This window comes from Protopterus annectens, chromosome 5.part0, assembly GCF_019279795.1.
Source record: "Protopterus annectens isolate FY-2018-M chromosome 5.part0, PAN1.0, whole genome shotgun sequence".
Lineage (NCBI taxonomy): Eukaryota > Metazoa > Chordata > Ceratodontiformes > Protopteridae > Protopterus > Protopterus annectens.
In genome coordinates this window covers 1,954,685,767-1,954,707,643 of record NC_056735.1, presented here as the reverse complement: position 1 = coordinate 1,954,707,643, position 21,877 = coordinate 1,954,685,767, and positions in this window count along the sequence as shown.

Below are 21,877 nucleotides of genomic sequence, written 5' to 3'. Positions count from 1 at the left end.
ATGCCCAGTTTGACTGTTACGCATGTTGTCGACTGACATTACCATCATACAGTCATGTGTGTGAGCATGCCAAGTATGGTCAGCTGTATCGTATGTGTCAAATGTCCAGACAGTCAGTACTGTGTTGCCGACCCCTCTGTTCTACACAGACAGGTGTCATGCTGTGTCTGCAGGGTAGCTAATAGTCATGTGGCATTAACAGTTGCTACATGTCTGCATAGCGTGGGGGGACATCAAACCACATCCACAGTCCTACACAGCACCGTGAGTGGTGCACATGACTCTCACATGTGTAGGTTGGACAGGGGCACAGCTGACAGTTGTACACATCTGCCACTACTGTAATGGTATGGAGGTACTCCATGTCAATGTGTGGACCTACCTAAATTGCAGGTTGGAGGGATACCAGTGTACATCAGATCCCAGCTTTGAATACAAGCATAGTGGTGTTGGACGTCCTAGCTTTCACAACCTACATCAAACTGCCTGGCCTGCTCTAGTCTGTGTGTGTCTTTGGGGGTTGGGGTCATTCATTGGGCATATCCATAGGCCATTGTATATCATTTGTCTGTATTGGTCCACACCTGTCCAGCTGCATGGAACGTGTGTGGGCTGTACAGACACACATGATGTTCAGCCCATAATCTGTAGTGGGTTAGGACACCCTGTGTACTACTGGCTACCATTGTGACCCCAGTATGTGTTACAGATGTCATGGTGCCACTATGGACGTGTACTGTCTGCTGCCCTAACATTCGGCCACCAAAGTCTCTTGTATGCTCACATACATACCATAGCAATGGGTAAATACACATTCTAATACAACTGCCAATTGTTAGGATGATAAATGTACCCTGGGGGTGTTCTGGACCTGAGGACGGTGCTGGAGGGCTGCCTATGTCAGATCCACACAGTGCACCTCCTATACATGGCTGAGCACAGGTAATGTCATGTTTGGCATCCATTGTACTGTGTGCGGGTCAGAGAGGGGAAATCCGTGGGTACCTACTGTGTCAGTGCATATGCCTTGTATTGCCTCTTTGCCAAGGGCAGTTTATACTGTGCACAGCCTTTCGCCGACTGGGCCCTGCTCAGGTAGTTCCTTTGCCAAGTTACACTGTGCCTGTACAGGCCTTGGCAGTGGTATTGGGCCATGTGGCCCTGCCCCATGCTGTTCCTGCTGCAACTGTTACTGCAGGATCACATTGTGTAGCATAGCAAATACCATAACAAATTGTGTGCATGTAGCTAGTGAATACTGCAGGGCTCCACAGGATGTGTCCGGATACCAGAACCGTGACCTGAGCATCCCAAACACATGCTCAATTACATGTCTTGCCTGTGCATCTGCCTCATTATGGTGTGAGTGTTCAGGTGTGTGTGCATTGCTGATGAGTGTCATCAGCCATGAAACCAGTGGTTACCCAGCATCCCCCACTAGGAGACTGTAGGAGATGTCCATATTGGCAAAGGTGTGGTACAGCTGTGTCAGAAGCCATATATCAGAATAATCATAGCTTCCAGCCCAGACAGTACACATATTCAATCTAATGCCCTGGCCATCGCATATGGCCTAGCTGTTGGACGGTATGCCCCTCCAGTGAATGTAGACCTTATCCCGCTCACCAGGTGGTGCTTTGATGTGTACATGTGTGCAGGCTATAGCACCCAGTACCCCAGGGTAGTCAGCCATGTGGTTGAAGAGATGCATATTGCTGGTTTACTAATCACTTGTGTTGAGGACATGTACGTGCTCACTAGCATGTGTTGGCATGGTGTCTGTTAACTGGTGCAATACTCTGGATGCAGATGCATGTGAGATCCCCATGATATCCCCAGTTGTGCTGTGTGAGGTACCTGTGGCTAGTATACCTAGGCCAACACATACCGTGGTATCCACTGTGATGGGTTTCCCTCGGCCTGTTTGATGTGTCAGGTGTGGCAGGCACAGGTCAACAAGCCGCTGTAGGAGGTTTCTGTCCACCCCATAGTGCTCCACCATCCCCAGCTCATGTAGTCCCTGGAAAGTCACCCTGGGTCTATAAAGTCTTATGTCACCCCAGTAAGGGTTGTTCGGCAGCATACACATCCTCTCTGCCCTCAGCCTCCTGCACATGCTGGTCTATGTTGACTGCTGCAGCCCTTCTCATTTGGTTGGACTGTGTTGTGAAATGTCCCAACAGGTATACACCGGTGGTGTAGACTGTGGAAGAAACCTGTGTGTATGCTGCTTGCTCACATTACCGTACTGCTCAGGTGCGGGCTGGCCATGTCATCTGCTGATTGTGCTGATCATCAGCTGTTTGTGCAGCCTGTACACCCTGACTACCCCACTACTGCTTTTGTCCCCTCCCAATGTCACCAGGCAGGTATAGACACACCCCTAGCTTAGGCGTGCTAAGGCAGGAGCACTCCAGAGGCACAGTTCTGCAATGTATGTACAGTATGCCTGACACCCCTCCCATGCTGTCAACTATATTCTAGCCCTGCACCCGGCTAACTACACACATACATGCCAGGGATCTGCATCACACCCTGGGGATGAATGGGATACACTATTGTCAACCTCATCTGTATAGTATAGTCTTCTAATGAATAGTTATATGACCCATACCGAACCTCCAAATTAATAACCACTGCTTAGTGTCACTCAGATCCATACACAACTGGTAACAGGTGCCTTACTATCACTGTATTCAATGTCCCATGGTCTTCCCAGCAACAAAATAACTGGTGTCTACACGACTACAACCCAAGACCCTGCACACAACAGACGATGTGCATTACCACTACGCCATGGCAGATATACATACATAAGAGGTTATCATCTACAGATCATCTGGCACAAACATTCAATAGTGCTGATGTCCCCAGACATATATGTTTATATCTATGTCTATCTCTCTATATCTACATATATCATATATATTATATGTATACATATATATATATATATATATATATATATATATATATATATACATACACATATACATATACACACATATGTAGATATTGCATTTATATCACAACAGCGGACCACATGACAGCAAAGCATTAGAAATGAATGAAAAGGAAACTACATGTGCCACCTGCATCATGTAGTGTTGTTACTATCAAGGCATGTGTGTTTTGTTGCGTCACACGGGTCAGACTGTATTAAGGGTAAGAGTAGGGCTGCTGACATTTACTCACCAGACCTATTGGTGAACGTATGTGTTGACAACCCAGTGTCTTGGCAGAATATGCGGGCTGTGGACACTATATAGGTCAGCAACAAAACACACTGAACACATCCTGCAGCTAGCCACCCACAGATACCAACACAAAGGGTATAACTGCCAAACACACACACCTGCCATGCCTTGGAATCGAGCAACTACCTGTCTATTCTACCACACTACAGCATTATGCAGTAACAGAACACGCCACCAAGTTTCAGCATCACAGCACTCCCAGAGGCATACTTCTGGGTGGGTGACATCATCAGCGAAGGCAAAGATGCCAATAGGGAGTGTACGGAGAGTGAGCTGTCTAAAAACATTATTCTGTCCCCAGGCAGCTGGAAACACACACATGGCAGGGCTGGAGTTAGAACATAGAACTTACTACGTAACTACCTTATCACACTACAGCATTACGCAGTTACAGAATGCGCTACCAAGTTTATTGGGATACAGGTCTCCCAGAGGCATACTTCTAGGTAGGTGACATCATCAGCAATGACAAAAACACTGATAGGGAATGTATGGAGAGTGAGCAGTCTAAAAGCATTATTCTGTCCCCAGGAAGCTGGCAACACACACAAACACTTGGCAGGGCTGGGATTCGAAAATACACCTAACTACCTTATCAAACTACAGCATTACGTAGATACAGAACATGCTACTGAGATTACTAGAACACAGTACTCGCAGAAGCATACTTCTAGGTGGATCATCAGCCAAGATAAAGACGCCGATAGGGACTGTATGGAGAGTGAGCAGTCTAAAAGCATTACTCTGTCCCCAGGCAGCTGGAAACACACACACTTGGCAGGGTTGGGAGTTGAACATACACCTAACTACCTTATCACACTACAGCATTATGCAGTTACAGAACACGCTACCAAGATTACTGGAATACAGCACTCCCAGAGGCATACTTCTAGGTGGATGACATCATCAGCAAAGGCAAAGACACTGTTAGGCAATGTATGGAGAGTGAGCAGTCTGAAAGCATTACTCTGTCCCTAGGCAGCTGGAAACACACACACACTTGGTAGGGCTGGGAGTCGAACATACATCTAACGACCTTATCACACTACAGCATTACGCAGTTACAGAATGTGCTACCGAGATTACTTGACCACAGCACTCCCAGAGGCATAATTCTAGGTGGATGACATCATCAGCAAAGGCAAATATGCCATTAGGGAATGTATGGAGAGTGAGCAGTCTAAAAGCATTACTCTGTCCCCAAGCAGCTGGAAACACACAGACACACACACACACACACACACTTGGCAAGGCTGGGAGTCGAACATACACCAAACTACCTTATCACACTACAGCATTACGCAGTTCCAGAACATGCTACCGAGATTACTGGAACACAGCACTCCCAGAGGCATACTTCTAGGTGGATGACATCATTAGCAAAGGCAAAGACGCCGTTAGGGAATGCATGGAGAGTGAGCAGTCTAATAGCATTACTCTGTCCCCAGGCAGCTGGAAACACACAGACGCACACACACACTTGGCAGGGCTGGGAATTGAACATACACCTAACTACCTTATCACACTACAGCATTTCACAGTTACAGAATGCGCTACTGAGATTACTGGACCCTAGTACTTCCAGAGGCATACTTCTAGGTGGATGACATCATCAGCAAAGGCAAAGACACCATTAGGGGAATGTATGGAGAGTGAGCATTCTAAAAGCATATTACTGTCCCAAGGTAGACGGAGACAAACACACAGCAGTGATGTGAGTGGGACAACTGCCTATCTACGGAGCACTATTACAACAATACATAGATATGAGACACGCCACAGACAGTACATCTTTCAAGACAGTCAACCAGTGTGTTCAATGTAGGAATCCATTCTGACGTGGGGTATGGACATCTGTTGCCTGGATGACCACTATCGCTATACAGGATTTCAATGGTCATGCCCATACACAGAGGCACATAACCGACACAAGGTGCCACTGGGCATGCTCACACACTTAGTAGCACACGTCCGTTTGGAATGTACTGTGTGTCCATCTACACAACGGCATACTGGGCATGCTCACACACTTAGTAATAGTGAAGGGCTGTCTTGTATGCACACGGATTCTAAACACGGAAGGGCACAGAGTGTCGATAGTGAACGTTGTTAGCATGAACGCTGCACTACATATATCTGACACCGGTCATCAGTGCTAGATGTGTGACGTTCGTAATCACAGCTGACAATCCAGATCCAACAATGGGGAGTACGGACATCTCTGCAGTGAGGAACACCTGGCATATGGCACAGTTTTGCACAATAGCACTACCACCGTATACCTCAGATACAGACATGTGGGCCATAAGACTGTGACGGACCGCTCCAGGTGTTAGTGTCCCCACGTACATGAAGGCCACTCACATGTACTGACTAGTACACACTAAAGAGCCACCACAGATGTCTCAGGTGCAGATCACATTCTACTATGTAGCCCTCAGACATCACCATGTCCTTGGACCAGCAACACACATCCATACATTACTACAACACCATGTTACTCATGACCAGTGGACTGTACATAGGTCTACAGCAACTGTGCAGACTACACATGTACTGACAGGGTTCCATCATGTGTTATGCAATGAAATGATACCACTGTTCATAACCAGGTTGGCTCTACACATGACAGGGGCCCTGGGTCTTATACAGCTGTAACAGATGACTGTTGCTGTACACCAAAAAACACTCATGTTTGGATATGACGTACATGTAATTTCCGTGGATATGTACATGGCCCACACACACACAACACATATGTAAATTTTTTAAAATTTTAATAAAAATATTTGTAAAAAAAAAGAAAAACAAAAAAAAAAAATGATTATCCTTGTTTCCCGTCTTTCCTAACCTAGAGTAGTCCAAATACAGGCTTTGCTGTATTCTGGACTTTTGGAAAGTTCCTGTGTTGCCATTTCCTTTCTTGGATTAAGGGAGGCTTCTTTGTTCACCAGTGGCAGTGGGGAGCTTAGAGCAGCCTATCTATCCCTGGAGGAGTGTTCCCAGCACAAGAATCTGGTAGTCTATTGGCCATTTTGGGCCAATTTCTAGCTCTTTCAAATCCCCCTGTATAAAACCCACTTTGGCGAGGGTTTTGCTTGTTACTACTCAGCCAAGCTCCTCGTGGTCCTGCAGAGTGGTGCTAGCAGCAGAGAGGCTAAAAGAGCGACTACTAACCTGATAAAAGTGTTTTTTCCTGCTACTACCTGGGCGACTGTCCGATCTAGCTAAACTGCAAATATTTCTGCTTCTTGAACTGTTTTAAACTGTCTAAAGTTGTTTTTGCACCTGCACTTTTAAAGTTTGTCCTGTTTGTTGCATTTACTTGTTGAGGTTACACACTCAAGTGCGCTAGCCTGTGTTACATATTTATTGCAATTTCCTGCTGTTTGTTGCAAAAAAGAAAAAAAAAAGTTATCCTTGTTTCCCATCTTTCCTGACCTAGAGTAGTCCAAATACAGGCTTTGCTGTATTCTGGACTTTGGAAAAGTTCCTGTGTTGCCATTTCCTTTCTTGGATAGAGGGAGGCTTCTTTGTTCACCAGTGGCAGTGGGGAGCTTGGAGCAGGCTATCTGTCCCTGGAGGAGTGTTCCCAGCACAGGAATCTGGTAGTCTGTTGGCTGTTTTGGGCCAATTTTTAGCTCTTTCAAGTCCGCCTGTATAAAACCCGCTGTAGCGCGGCTTTGCGTGATTTTGTGCATAGTGCTTCATCGAGCAGTGCCGCTTATTTGGGTTTGAGCTTTGGAACTGATCTAGTTCTCATAATAAACGCCCTATTCCAATACTAAAGCCTAGCACTTGCTCACTAAAGCAATTATATAAGTCAGCACTAAAAAAATTAAAAGCACTACACCCTCACAAACTCCCCTTGAGTAACTTGTTCCCCATTGGCCCTTTTTTTCAATTATAAAGGAATTCCCAATACTATTCTAGCATGTCCAAAGGTCAGTTGTCAATCTCCTCTCCAGTCTAGCTGGTGAACCTGGGAATCTTGAGGCAATGTTACAACTGCCTAATGTACACAGACAACCCTCTCCTCCTCCCAACAAATTCCAACACATGTGAGAGATGCAACCATATAGCCAAACTGGAGGCTAAGCTCTCTCAACTCAGTACTGGCGTAACCAGTCAGGAGGAGAAGGAAACCACACTCACTACAATTCCAGTCTCACATAGACCTACCACGACAGCAAACCAAACACATAAACACACAAAAACATACTTGGAGGCTCTAAATACAAATCTGCCTAAGCAGCAGAGACCTCCAAAGCAGACACCCAAGCAACCGCTACCCCAAAACAAAACACATGCAACACATAGCTCACAAATCCAGTGTGCTGAACAGTCACAGCCCTTAAGGCTAAACAACACACCTGATACACTTGTAATAGGTGACTCTATCATCAGGCACACTGACGTCCCACTCACCAGGCTGAACAAGGAGAAGGTCACGGTGAGCTGCCTATCGGGTGCTAGGATCCGCCACATAACACAAGCACTCAGGTCACTCCAAGGCAAGTACAAATATGACTCAGTCATTGTCCATGCTGGTGTGAATGACCTGAGGCGATACCTCCCTGGACTACATGAAAAGAGACATAGAGGAGCTCTCTGGGCATGTAGCCCAGGCAGTATGACCTTGACCTTGAGTAGCATCTTACCCTCACCATGAATGATGCCACAGTATGAAGACAAGATTATCAATTTCAACAATTGGCTTAAGTATTGGTGTCATTCAAAGGGGATCCAATGCCTGTCAGCCTGGGATGACATGCTCAACAAGCCACAATGCTTAGCTAAGGACGGCTTGCACCTGTCACCCTGGGCTTTAGGATATTGGCAAAGGCTCTTGCTACCCCCATTGTGCCTTTTTTAGGCAAGGCTCAAAAGACAAACCCACCTCCATAGGTATCACAAGGGATAAGAAACTAAGAGTAATACTACTTAACGCCAGAAGTCTAAACCTCAAGATGCACACACTCGAAACTCTCCTTAGCATGGAGAACATCGATATCTGTGCAGTAACAGAAACCTGGTTCAAGGCTCGAGAGCACCCCAGCACTACCAGGTTATACCTCATACCATGCTTTTGGCCCAAAACTTGGACGAACCACAAAAGGAGGAGTATCAATATTCATCAAAGATACCCACACCTCCAGGTTGGTGGCACAGCACGAAGCATCAGAGACTATCCATGTGCAACTAACAGTGGGTAAAACTGCCTTCCAGTTTATAGCCTGCTACAGACCACCCTCCCAAACCCAGGAACCCCACTCGGCCTTCCTGAGAACACTGGAAAATATGAAGGTCTCTCCAAACACCATTATATTGGGTGACTTCAACTACCCAACCATAGACTGGGAGCTTTACTCTAGCTCCAACTCCCTAGCCCAAAGGTTCCTAGAATTTATAAACTCAAATGCTATGGAACAACTTGTTACCACTCCCACAAGAGGGGAAAACATACTGGACCTGATCATCACCAACATGGGGACTCTATGCTCCAGACCAGAAGTGTATCCCTCACTGGTAAGATCAGACCATAAACTAATCTCACTGGATATTCACATCCCGACCCCACCCCATGTCCAGAAAACCACAGTGAAAAACTTCTCTAAAGCAAATTTCACACTCCTCAAAACCGAGGTGGAATCCTTCAAAGCCCCCGGGCCTCTGGCTAATACGGCCCAGACCACAAAATCCTTTATAAGCGCATTCTATGAACACCTTCAGGAATGCATGGATCATGCAATCCCAAATAAAACCAAGACCCAATCCTCCAAAGGCAGGCATCCTGTCTGGTGGACCCCAGCCATAAACAAACTATACAATAGAAGGAGGAAGCTACTACATGACAGAGCAAAATCCCAAAAGGGAAGGCATCTCTGATCAGTATTAGCAAAAACTACGGGCACTCATAAAATCGTCTAAGGCCAGCTTGAGAGAAAAATTGCACAGGACACTAAGGATAATCACAAGGCTTTCTTTAGTTATGTTAGGAACCTCGGTGGGAATTCCCAGATATGCTCAGAATTAGTCCAAAATGACAAAAATACACGAACCCACAGACATTGCCAACATCCTAGCTGACAGGTTCAGCTCAAACTTCTCCCCTCCCACCAAAAGGGCTAATAGCTATCCCAGCAGAGTGCTGCTCCTGACATCTCAGATGCTCAGGTAAGAGCTGCCCTCTCCAAAGCAAGACACACAGCATCAATGGGACCAGACGGTGTCCCGGGCTATGTCCTACATGAACTCCAAGAAGAGCTAAACCCAAACCTAAAACTACTGTTCAATCTCAGCCTTACAACAGGATATGTACCCAAAGAGTGGCGTACAGCAACAGTGGTCCCTCTCCACAAAGGTGGTGCCTCAACGGATCCTGAAAACTATCGCCCCATAAGTCTCACTAGCTTGGTCTGCAAAGCTATGGAAAGGATCATCATGGACCTTATAAATAAAGATATTGGGGACCTACAGACACTGGATCCTACCCAGTTCGGCTTTGTTAAGGGCAGATCCTGCCTCTTAAACCTGGTCAATTTCTTTGAAACAGTCACCAAGGCCATTGACAAGGGGAAGGTGGTCCACACAGCCTACCTGGACCTTGCAAAAGCCTTCGATACAATACCCCACTCGGGCATTATAGATAAGCTCACCAGCTTAAATATAAACCCCTATGTCACTAGATGGGTTGCAAACTGGCTCAAGGACAGAACCCACATGGTTAGAATAGCTGGAGCCATGTCAGACTCCAAACCAGTTACAAGTGGCATCCCACAAGGCTCAGTCTTGGGACCTCTCTTGTTCGGTATATATTTCTCGGAGGTACAGGCCAACATGGAAGGACTGTGTCTGACCAAGTTCGCAGATGATTGCAAACTGGGCACCATAATACACTCTCCAGCTGACACAAGCATCCTCCAAAAGGGCTTCATAGAAACAGACAACTGGTGCCAGAGCCATGGCCTCAAGCTAAATGCCAAAAAGTGTATAGTCATCCCCTTTGGCAAAAACAAAGTGCCCACAAATTACCACATAGGTGGTAATCCATTAAGTACAGAAGAAGTAATTAGGGACCTGGGGACCCAAGTTGATAGCAATCTCTCATTTGACAACCACGTGGCCAAAGTGGTTAGAAAAACATTTTATATAGCCCACCTAATCATGAAGGGATTCACATCTAGATCAGGGGAGGTCATCGTGCATCTTTACTCATCCCTCATCAGGCCCATAATTGAGTACAATGCCCCTTTTGGGATGTACCTTACCAGACACCTACAGCAACTGGAAAGACCCCAAAAGTACCTCACCAAGAGGATCAAGAGGCTCAAACAGATGCCGTATGCTGCCCGGTTAAAGAAACTCCAGCTCTACTCAGTGGCATACTGCCTGCTCAGAGGCGATCTGAGCCTGACTTATAAAGCCATGTCCAACCCGGAATTAATGGACATGCTGCACCTCAGAAAATCCAAATCCCATCGAGCTACGCGGTCGAGGGACTTAAACCTCAGCATTGAAATAAATAGGACATGCTGGAGGGACAGATTCATAACCCAGAGGCTCCCTTCACTCTGGAATAAAATCCCAGTCCAGGTTAGGCAGAGTCCCTCATTGACTCTCTTCAAGAGGAATCTTGATGAGTGGATGGGAGATCGTAGGTTTACCCCGGGTATCACTTCTGTATCACTGTTAGACAGAAGCACAGTATACTAACCTCGAAAAATGGCATAGCAAAATTAATTTAAAATGGGTGGCGAAAGCCATACACACTCTGGCTAGGCTTATAAATGCCCTAGGGCAGATAGCCTAGTATGAACCTATGAACCTATGAACCTATGTACATAGCATAGCTTTTACTCTCCTCCATGCAGACAAGTGGCTACAGCAATCACACACATGCACATGGAAGGTAGGTCCATGGCTGTTGAATGCTAACAGTACATACGGTAGCAATGTTGATTGAGGTAACATTCCCTCTGTACTAGTTACCCATAACAACCATCATATCATGCAACAGTCCATGTGTCATGTATGTCATCACACATGTCCACCATTTGCAATGCATACAAACATGGCTACATGACAGGAATGTAGGACCAACACACATGTACATGTAGTGGTGTGCATTCAGCTACCATGCATGTGCAGTAACTGATGTATACAATTCATCTGTGTCTAACTACAACATGCAGTTGCAATGCAGCCCCATCATTGACACCTGTATATGGTGAAATACTGACAGCACGGTAGGATGTACATCAGGTATGGATGGATGTGTGTACATAAAGTGGTGGTCCACCTTTGCAGATGGATGTTTGCTGAAGACAGCTCACAGGTGTGTCACAAGCCATCCTACCATGACATGTGCAAACAGTACGCTATGTTACTGTTACTTGAAGGTGAAGACATGCAACCTACATAGTGGTCAGGGTGTTACTGACTGTAAATCACTTGATACCTGTAACACTTAGGTCCTCCCGTGTGCATATAGCAGCACAATTGCTGAAGGTAGCGTCGGTACACATAATGCGGCCAATACTGCTGCATGTCTGTCAGACGTATCATCATATAGCAGGTGTATGATTCACAGTACTGCCATGTGTGTTTGCTTGTGTGACCATATATGCCACATATGGTGGGGAATACATCCCAATTGTTACACACCCCTGTACACTGTTGTAGAGATCTGTACATACTGCAGTGTAGAAAGCAAGACATAGGCAAGAGTGGTGTGTGTATCACACACATGTCAGCTATCTGTATGTGAATGACATTTGTGGACTTCACAGTGTGTGTGTGTGTGTGTGTGTGTGTGTGTGTGTGTGTGTGTGTGTGTGTGTATGTATGTATGTATGTATGGCTGTCTGGTGCATGGAGTGAGGGTGTATGCTACCATACAGAACAGACAAGATCCCTAACCCCCCATGCTGATGCAATCTACTACCCTGTTGATGCCGTCGGTCTCAGCCTTACTGGCTACCTGTACATGTTCATTCTCTGTGTCGCGTCATGTGCGTGCACAGTACTGTGAAGGTGATTACCACATAGCCAGGGGTCCTCACCTCAACACTGTCGAGTGTGCGTTATAATGTCGTTGACCCCGTGAGTGTGGGCATGTTACTGTGTGTTTCTGTGTATGTCTGTGCGTGTTCTCATCCTTTAATATGACAGTGTATTACTGCTACACAGTGAGGCCTCATGCTATCAACTGGCCTCTACCCTTGGCATCAGCCAGGCCGCTGTGTAAACCCCCTACACCAAGTCACTGTACCTGTGATGTGACCTGGTATGGATGTAACGTCTCTAGCCACTGTAGCCTATTAAACAGCTCACATGCTTCTGGATCAGTAGATGTGTGGATATCTGTGGAATAGTAGCCTTTCTAACAGTGAGGTTGAGGCTACGTATAGCATGCTGGTATTGCCATACATGCCTGTGATTACTCCACATTTACACACGGGAAACTGCAAACACTGCTACTTATTGGCACATGCAATTAGACCTTAAGGAGGGAAGAAGGGCATCATTACCAACATGCTGTTACTGTTGTTACCAAGACACATACTGTGAACATACAACAATGCACTCTAACTGCAAACACTGTAACGTAATGGCACATACAATTAGACCTTAAGGAGTGAAGCAGGGCATAATTATCAACATGCTGTTACTGTTGTTACCAAGACACATACTGTGAACATATAACAATGCATTCTAAACCTGTACTACATGGTATGTCTGGTGCGTGTCAACAGTACACAACAAATGTAATATACACTTATCTCACTATTCTGTTCACCCTGTGCATCAGACCATATGAGCATGTCCCTGCACCGATGGTGTTGATGACAGGGATGTGGCACAGGCATCATCATATGCACAGGGTGATAATGTTTGCCAGGGGCATAGGCTGCACCAGTGGATGACATCATGTGTGTGGGTTAGGGCCGGTGATCTGATTGGACAGGTGTGGTTGTTATGCATGTGGGTGTTGCGGTACCCTACAGATGTTTCTGATGTCTGCGTGTATGTGTGCACACAGTTCTGCCATGTGTCTGGCCTACACAGGGGTATTATTGACAGCTCCAGATTGTACAGATCCGGATGTACAGCTCACTGTATCTGGCCATGGCCACGTGACCTGTGCCTGCCAGGGGTTGCACAGGCACTACCAGGCAGAGGTACAGATTGGCTACTGTCTGATGACACATGTCCACTGGAACCGTGTCCCCACTGGGAATGTCCAGGGCCATGTCCATGTGGCCTGCTGTGTCCTGGTGTGGACAGCGCAGCACCAGCTGCACTGCTACTGCTACCGGCACTGTGGGAGCAGTCATGTGAGGTAGCTTGCTCACGCTGACCTGCACCAGGTGGTGTAGCTGGCCAACGTCCACGTGGCCTATGCCTCAATCCTACCAGATGTTCCAGCACAGACAGCTCATGCTCGCGGATTGCCATGCTACAGTCAAGGATTCCAACCATGTCACCCAATCACCTGTCCAGAATGTCAGCAATCTGCTGTTCAGCATTTGCCAATGCCTGGATGTTGTCATTTAAAGAACGGATAGCAGCCCTCTGAAGCCTCTGCCCTTCTCTAATCTGCCATTCAGCACGTGCCTGTGCCGCCATTACAAAATGAAACATGTATCCGGTGACACCAGCTGCTGCGCTCTGTCCTTCGGGTGCATGACGGCCAGAGGTCCTCCTATGAGCAGCACTGGCCACATGCCTGTGTGGCACATCTGCAGTCATTACACTGACACCATGATGTGAAGACACACCTTCTGTAGCCACCACACATTCCTGTTCCAAGCTAACACACACTGACTGTCCTTCCTCTATGGCCACTAGTGATGGGGTATGTGTTGGCATGAGAACTGTGTGCGGGAAAGAGGGGGGTATAGCTGGGATGGCAACCACTGGCACAGATTCAGCCCCTGACAACCCTGCATGTACCTCATGCATATGTTCATCTCTTCTAGAGTCTGTGAGGACACTAACATCAGATGGACTGCAGGAGGGTAACACACCTACATCACCTGTGGATGCAAAGAAAGACTCTACATTTCAATAGACACAGACAGACACACAGAGACAGACACACACAGAGACAGACACAGACACACAGAGACACACAGACACACAGAGACAGACAGACACAGACAGAGACAGACCATGCATGTGATTTGACAGATGGCATGCAGCATGCATGTGATACAGCAGACGGCATGCAGCTCAGACATTAATAGTGGTAGTTAGCATACATCCCTGGGTTGCACACAACAGCAAGCTGGTGTCATATCAGAAGCCATGCAGTTCACACAATCATGGTAGTAAGCATGCATCCTTGTGATACGCCATGTGGACCAGCACAGGTTAACAGTATACATGGCTGATGTGACCTTGACATTAACATGTAGTATGACATGTAATCTGCTGACGTGTGCATTGACATGCATACATGTCTGACACAATGGTGTCCTGACACATGTACAGCAGTGTAATGGATATCACATTGCAGTGTTGTCTGTATGCCCTACAGATAGAATGCACTTTTAGCAGATGTGCATGAGCATTGAAGGGTAGTATGAGGCGTCTACATTGCTATACAGTGTGAAGTACAGACACTGTGCCAATACATGGCATCATGAGGTGTCTATATTGCTATACACTGTGGAAGACACACACAGTGCATAGCCATGACTGCGTGCATACACATTACATAACTACTGTGGATTGTGACACACGTTGCTGAGGTGTAAACACACCAAACCATGCAGTGTCATGTGACAGGTCACTGGAAGACCTATGGATGACACCTCTGCACAACTACTAAAATGTCTTAGCTGCCTGGCAACCGTGTCCACACATGGCAGACTTGTCAATACACCATGTCCCACATGACATTTATGTACAACACACATGAGGTGCACTGCTGACAGTGATGTCCAACAGCAGCAAGGGAAATGTACGGTATCTGTGGCCTTATGTGGTGTCTATGTCTGTCTAAGCTGTACAGGTGACTACTGTCATGCTGTGACACAGTCATGATGTTCAACACATCTTATATGGATGAATTAAGTGACACTTCCACAAGCTGTGCACAGGCTTTTAGGATGTCCACTGTTACACATCAACTATATAACCATTCAACAAAGACTATAGTTGGACCATGTGTGGACAATGTGCAACAGGGTGTATACACATCACATCTACTGTGTGTTGCTACATGTCTCTGGCCATCCTCCATGGCCATGCGTGAACATGTGTTGGCCAAATGTTTGTGATAGCAGTCTATCTCACATGTCTGTGTTGTCCCATATGACATACACCCATAGATGTCAGATATGTCACTGTCCACAGGGTTATGCAGACAAAGGGTTGTATGTTTGGTATGTGGGGTATGTATTATGGGATAGTGAGACAATATTGCAGCCGGAACACTACATGTCTGGGACATATCAGATGGCACATCACAATGTGTGCACCCATTGCAGGGGCATATTCCACAATGATGAATCCTGTGGGCTGCCCATATCCCAGCTCACTGTGTGGTACTGTTTGCGTACCACACATGTGTTGTTCCAATGTATAGTACATATTCCTACATTGAACAACACCTCCACCATTGTATGCACAGCTATCCACACATCTAGCAATGACAGATGCTGTGGTTTCATGTCAGTGTTTCATTTAGTTTGTATATAGTGCACATGGGTAGCCAGTGTGATTGATGACAGATGTGACCTATATATCGTGACTGGACCATACATTATATGTACATGTGTTAACTGGCCACATGGCGAATAGATCTATGCATTAACATGCCTGATACTGATAACTGTCGCACCTGCAATGGACTGATGTCTGTGCGGCACGCCAGAGGTACCTGTATAGGGGTGACACAGCAGTTTGAACATTATCCATGACTGTATGACAGCTACAGGGTGCACTGTGCATGTTAACACATTCGCCTGTACAATAGCATATAGTATGCACATGTGTGCATACACAGGTTAGCATACTATAGTATGTGGCATGTGTGTAAACATACCTTGCATATGATGTTACATTACATATTGTACAGTGACACATGCAACTAAATGGGATATAATAGTTATATGTGCAGTAGTGTCTTACCAGGCAACTCCAAGCTTGGTGGTTGGGAGACACCCACCTCCATGATGGCAGCTAGTGTTTGTGGATACTGTTCTGAGGGTGTCGCCAGGCTGCCCAGTAGCTCCTCGGTAGGTGTGAGTGAGGGCTGGGTTGGTGGCCCACCACCTGTTCTACCTTGCTCCCTGATGATTACATTGGCACGCTGTTTCGCATGTCGTATTAGGTCCATGCAGTGTCTGCGCACCTGCTGGTAGGTGCGGTTATGGCCACCCACATCATTAACCCTCCTGCGAAGTTCCTGCCTCAGGTCGTCACACTGCTGTGAATGCTGTGGCACATGGCTGAACTAAACCTCATTGTTGTCATGGAGGTACGGTATGAGGGCATCATCCTCCAGGCAGATATACGCTGACAGGCATGAACGAGACATTATCTGGAAGACATAATGATGGAGACAGGCCACAGTATCACAGAGATGTACAGAGATACAGCTGCACATACATTTGTATTAAATCTAGTACATATGAACAGTTATCTTTGCAAATCATCATGACACTGACACGACTGACATGTTTGTGTCACACACATGTAACACCCGTTGTGCATTGGATATCATCACCATATATGTGTGTCACCTCATTACATTGCTCATACTCCATGTGAATGCTGTCTTGATGTGGGCATGTCTGTTTGCCTGTACTGGTGTTCTTACCTATCAGCACATGCCTGGATGTGTCCACAGTAATGCTGTTGACCTTGATGCTGTGTATATGTCACATATCAACACATACACTGCCTTAACAGACATGAGCAGTGACAATGCAGACATGCACACGGAAACCTTCACATGCATGTGTTTTGCCATATACATCTACACGGCACTGTACAGCAGTTCAACATCCTGCCACATATCGCCTGTGTTGCACATGTGATGCACATGGGACAATGGCTAGCCGGATGTTATTTGCAGGGATGGTTATCAACTATAGCATGTATGGGCAAGGTCATGCAGTAGTGTGTATGCCCTGGGCCATGTATGGGCATAGGATGTGAGGATTTCTAGCTGTATCCAACAGCCATTTTGCCACCGCCAGGTGCATCAGTGCCACATTACTGATCCAGACAGTTAATGATACATCTACCATGCGATCATTGCACCATGTATGACAGAGATGACATGCAGCTTTGATGGACAGGGTTGCATGGTATGGCAAGAGTATGTAACATGTATGGCACAGGGATCTGTCCAGCATGTGGCGATCCTTGTAGTAGGAAGGTGGCTGTCCATGACGTATGTCTTTCAGATCAGGATATGTATGTGTAGCATGTCCAGCATCACAGTGTTGCACATATCTTTATGCAAGGTAGCCAGCATGCTGCATAGTGGAGGTGAGGATTGTGAAGACTGGTGTTGCCCATCCACGCATGGCCAATACCCCAATATTGGTCACCCGAGTGCTGAGTATGCATGTCCAATGATCTCCATGCTCATGGATGGCACTCTGTCATGACATGGTGCCTTGTATGACTACCTAATAGGCCTGGAGACGTCACCAGCTCATGGAGGTGAACTGCACAGCACCATCCCTTACACACAGTGTTCATAATGTTGACCACGGCCTAGGTGTTAGTTAATGGGTACAGGGTTATTCACCTAGTGGTGGCAATGCTATTAGCAGCTGTCAGATTGTGCACATATGTCATGCACCTCACCCACAAAGCCCATTATGTATGTTGTCCACAACACTGAGACAGCTATTGCTCCTAGGTCATGGCCATTCACATCCTTACATATGCAGATGCCACCCATTTGTCTGTGTGGTATGGGCTACAATGAGGGGGAGTACAAAACATTAACTCTGTTTTACTGTAGCTGCCACTGGTGTGATATGCACATGTCACACAGACACCTTTTGTAGTGTTGCTTCTGTCAACAGGCCACTGGTAGAACACTCCTGTGACATACGAAGGTGCATCTAGTATACTCAGTGTAGCTGGAACACAGTATGGGTGATGATGTCCTATGACCTGTCACAGGTATGCTATGCAGTGTGAAATCATCCGTACTGTCATCTACATCTGTACTGCTAACATCTACGTTCATAAAGGTTCATAGACTTGCAGACCATACTCGGCAGGGTAATAGTGCAGTGCCTCCAATTATGACTGGCATCTCCACTTGTGGGTTGCAGTGGGTTTATATTATCCAGCACCTTATCCGTATTGCATATTCATGCTCAGCACTTGTTCAGAACATGTAAGCACTTCATGAGCTACTAATTACTATAGCACCCATTCCAACTCATTTCCTACAAGTACACTGTTTGTTCTTATGTTTCCAGCTTGCTTACAGTACAACAGCTGTTGTACACACATACCTCACATATCTTGTGAGACATGGTTGAATATACAGGCATGTCCAAGTGTCACTTACCAGTGTTATTGCCTGTCTATATGATGAATATGGCAAACATGAGGCAATAGAGCAATTGTCTCATGTACACAGTCAATGCTCACCTCCCAACATACGACACTACAGCTTGTGGGAGATGCACATATGTAGCCATGTTGGGGGTAATGCTCTCTCCAACCCAGACTGAACCTGACATTCATGTGGGGACACTAAACATTTGCAACACAACCCACTCATCACATAGTCTCACTAGATCTCCACCACCACAGGCCACACATTGTATGATTACGACATTTGCAGAACCTCTCCATACTCTCTGTGTAGGCAACAGAGGCAGCCCCCATCACCAAAGACAACACCAATTACTTATAGCCCACAGGCTCATGTGTGCCCATCAACTACAGCCAATAGGGTTTTATAACATACCCAACACACCAGTCAGAGGTGACTCTGTAGGCGGTCACACTAATGTCCCACTCAGCAGGCTAAACAAGGCGATAGTCGCTTACATCTGGCTGTCGGGTAACAGGATCTGCAACATAACCTATGCACCCATGCCACACCTCACCAGGTACAATTTGACTATCATTCTCCATGTTAGTGTGACTGCCCTGAGATGTAACTTCCTGGACTACATGTACAGGGACATGCAATACCTCTCCAGTTTTGTAGCCCGGAAGGTATCACCCAAGCCCTGAGAAGCATTCTGCATACATCCAGACTGATACCACTGTACAATGACTGAATGTTTCACTTCAACAGTTGCCTATGCTTCTGCTGTCATTCCACAGGCATCCAGTATCTGTCTGCTTTGAATGACATGGTCTACAAAACACGATGCTTTGGCACAGATGACCTTCACCTGTCGGCCCTGGGATTACAGATAACATGTAAGGCTCTTGCTGCTACTATACTGCATTTCCTGGACAGTTTCCAATAACATATTCGCCACCAGAACAGGAACAGGCAAGCAAAACCTGGGGTCATGTTACTCAATGCTTGACATCTTCATCTCTAATGCACTCAGGTGAGGCACTCCTTATAATGGACCATTTTGATATCTCTGCAGTGACTTGGACCTGCCTCTAGGCTCCGGAGAGAACACCAGCACTGACAGGTTATAACCAGACCACACCTTTCAGTCATGTAACCAGGACCGGAACACCCATGGCGGAGGTGTGTCCATATTTCATAAGGATGTACACACCTCCAGGATAGTTACTTAGCACAATGCATCAGAGGTAATCCACGTGCAACTAACTGTGGCCAGAACTGCTATACACATTGTAACTTGCTACGGATTCTACACCATACCCCACGGTTACTGGCCCTCATTTCCTGGTGTACTGGACAGTAGGGTTCAGACAGGAACTACTGATGTGAGACTGACACTACCCCACACTTAACTGGGATACCTACTCATGTACTGACACATTAGGCCAACGCTTTCTGGGATTCATAACCTCCACTCGGCTAGATCAACCCATACACACCACCACAAAGGCCAACAATATCCTAGACATGGACATTACCAACATGTGGCTGGTGTTCCACACCTGGGGTTATCCCCTCATTCGTAGTTTCCGAATGTATGCTAATCACCCCAGTTATCCACATCCCGGCACCACACCCTTCACGGAATATGCAGTACAAGATTTCTACAATGCCTACTTCAGACGTCTTATGACAGCAGTAGTAAATGTCATGACACCCGTGCAGATGGACAATGTACTTACAAACGCTGAAACATACACCAGTGCACTTCATTAGCATTTACACGACTGCATGGATCATGCTATCCCAAACAGAGCCATGATGGTACCTACCAGATAACGGACGCCACTCTGGAGGTCCAGTTCCATGAACATAATGTACAACAAAAGGTGGAGGCTGTTGCAAAGTGGAGTACAATCCCATGGGTAGGGTAGCTCACTGGTCAGCCTCAGTAGGAATCCAGGATCCCTTATCACATCCTCCAAAGCTAGCTATGTAAACATTACTGTGACACATTCCAAGGACTACCACAAAGCATTATGGAGGTATGTCAGTACTCGATGGCAATACCCACATCTGCTCTGACATACGACGGTTAGGCAGGAACATTACAGAACCGACTGATATTGGCAACATCCTGGCAGATAAGTTCAATGCTAACTTTGCACCCTCTCTCTCCCTACAGGGCCAGAATCTATACAGGAACAATGCAGAGTCCCTGCGGTCACAACTACGCAGTTCCAACCTGCACTCCCTAAGGCCTGGAACACAGACTCATTGTGACCGTCCAACATCCCAGGCTGCGATTTACACAAACCTCAGAACGACATGGCTCCCCACTTGGCCACCAGATTCACTAATAGCCTTGTATCAGACATTGTGGCCCCTGAATGGCGCACAGCAACAGTTATCACACTCCACACAGGTGGCGCCACAATGAACCAGAGGGACTATTGCCCTATACGCCTGACTGGACTGTTCTGCAAGGCTATGGGGCACATTATCATGAAAGTCATTCACAGAGACCTTTGGTGCCACCCAGGTTGGATTTGTTAGGGCCAGACCATGGCTCCTACACCTGGTGGACTCCTTTGATACAGTTACCAGGGTAGTTGATGATGGTAAGGGGGGGGCACACAGCCTATATTGTCCTCTCATTTGCTTTCAGCACCGTTCTCCATTCTGGTATTGACAACATACACATCCACCTGCACATCGACCCCTACGTCTCGAGATGTTATGCAAAGTGGCTCACGGACAGGACCCACACAGTGAGTGTAGCATACCGTAGTACCTACTGTAATTCAGTTACACTTGGCATACCACAGTCCTCGGTCATAGGGCCCCTCATGTTCGGTATATGCTTCCCTGAGGTACAGGCTAGCACAGAGGGACTTTCCCTCAATAGGTTTCCAAACAACTGCAAACAAGGAGCCATGATTGATCCACCAGCTGATACAGACACCCTCCATAAGGGTGTCACTGTGACGGATACCTGGTGTCGATAACATGGCCTCAAGCTGCATGACACAAGATGCATAGACATCCCCTTTGGATTACACCAATCACCCACTGGCTATCACATAGGTGG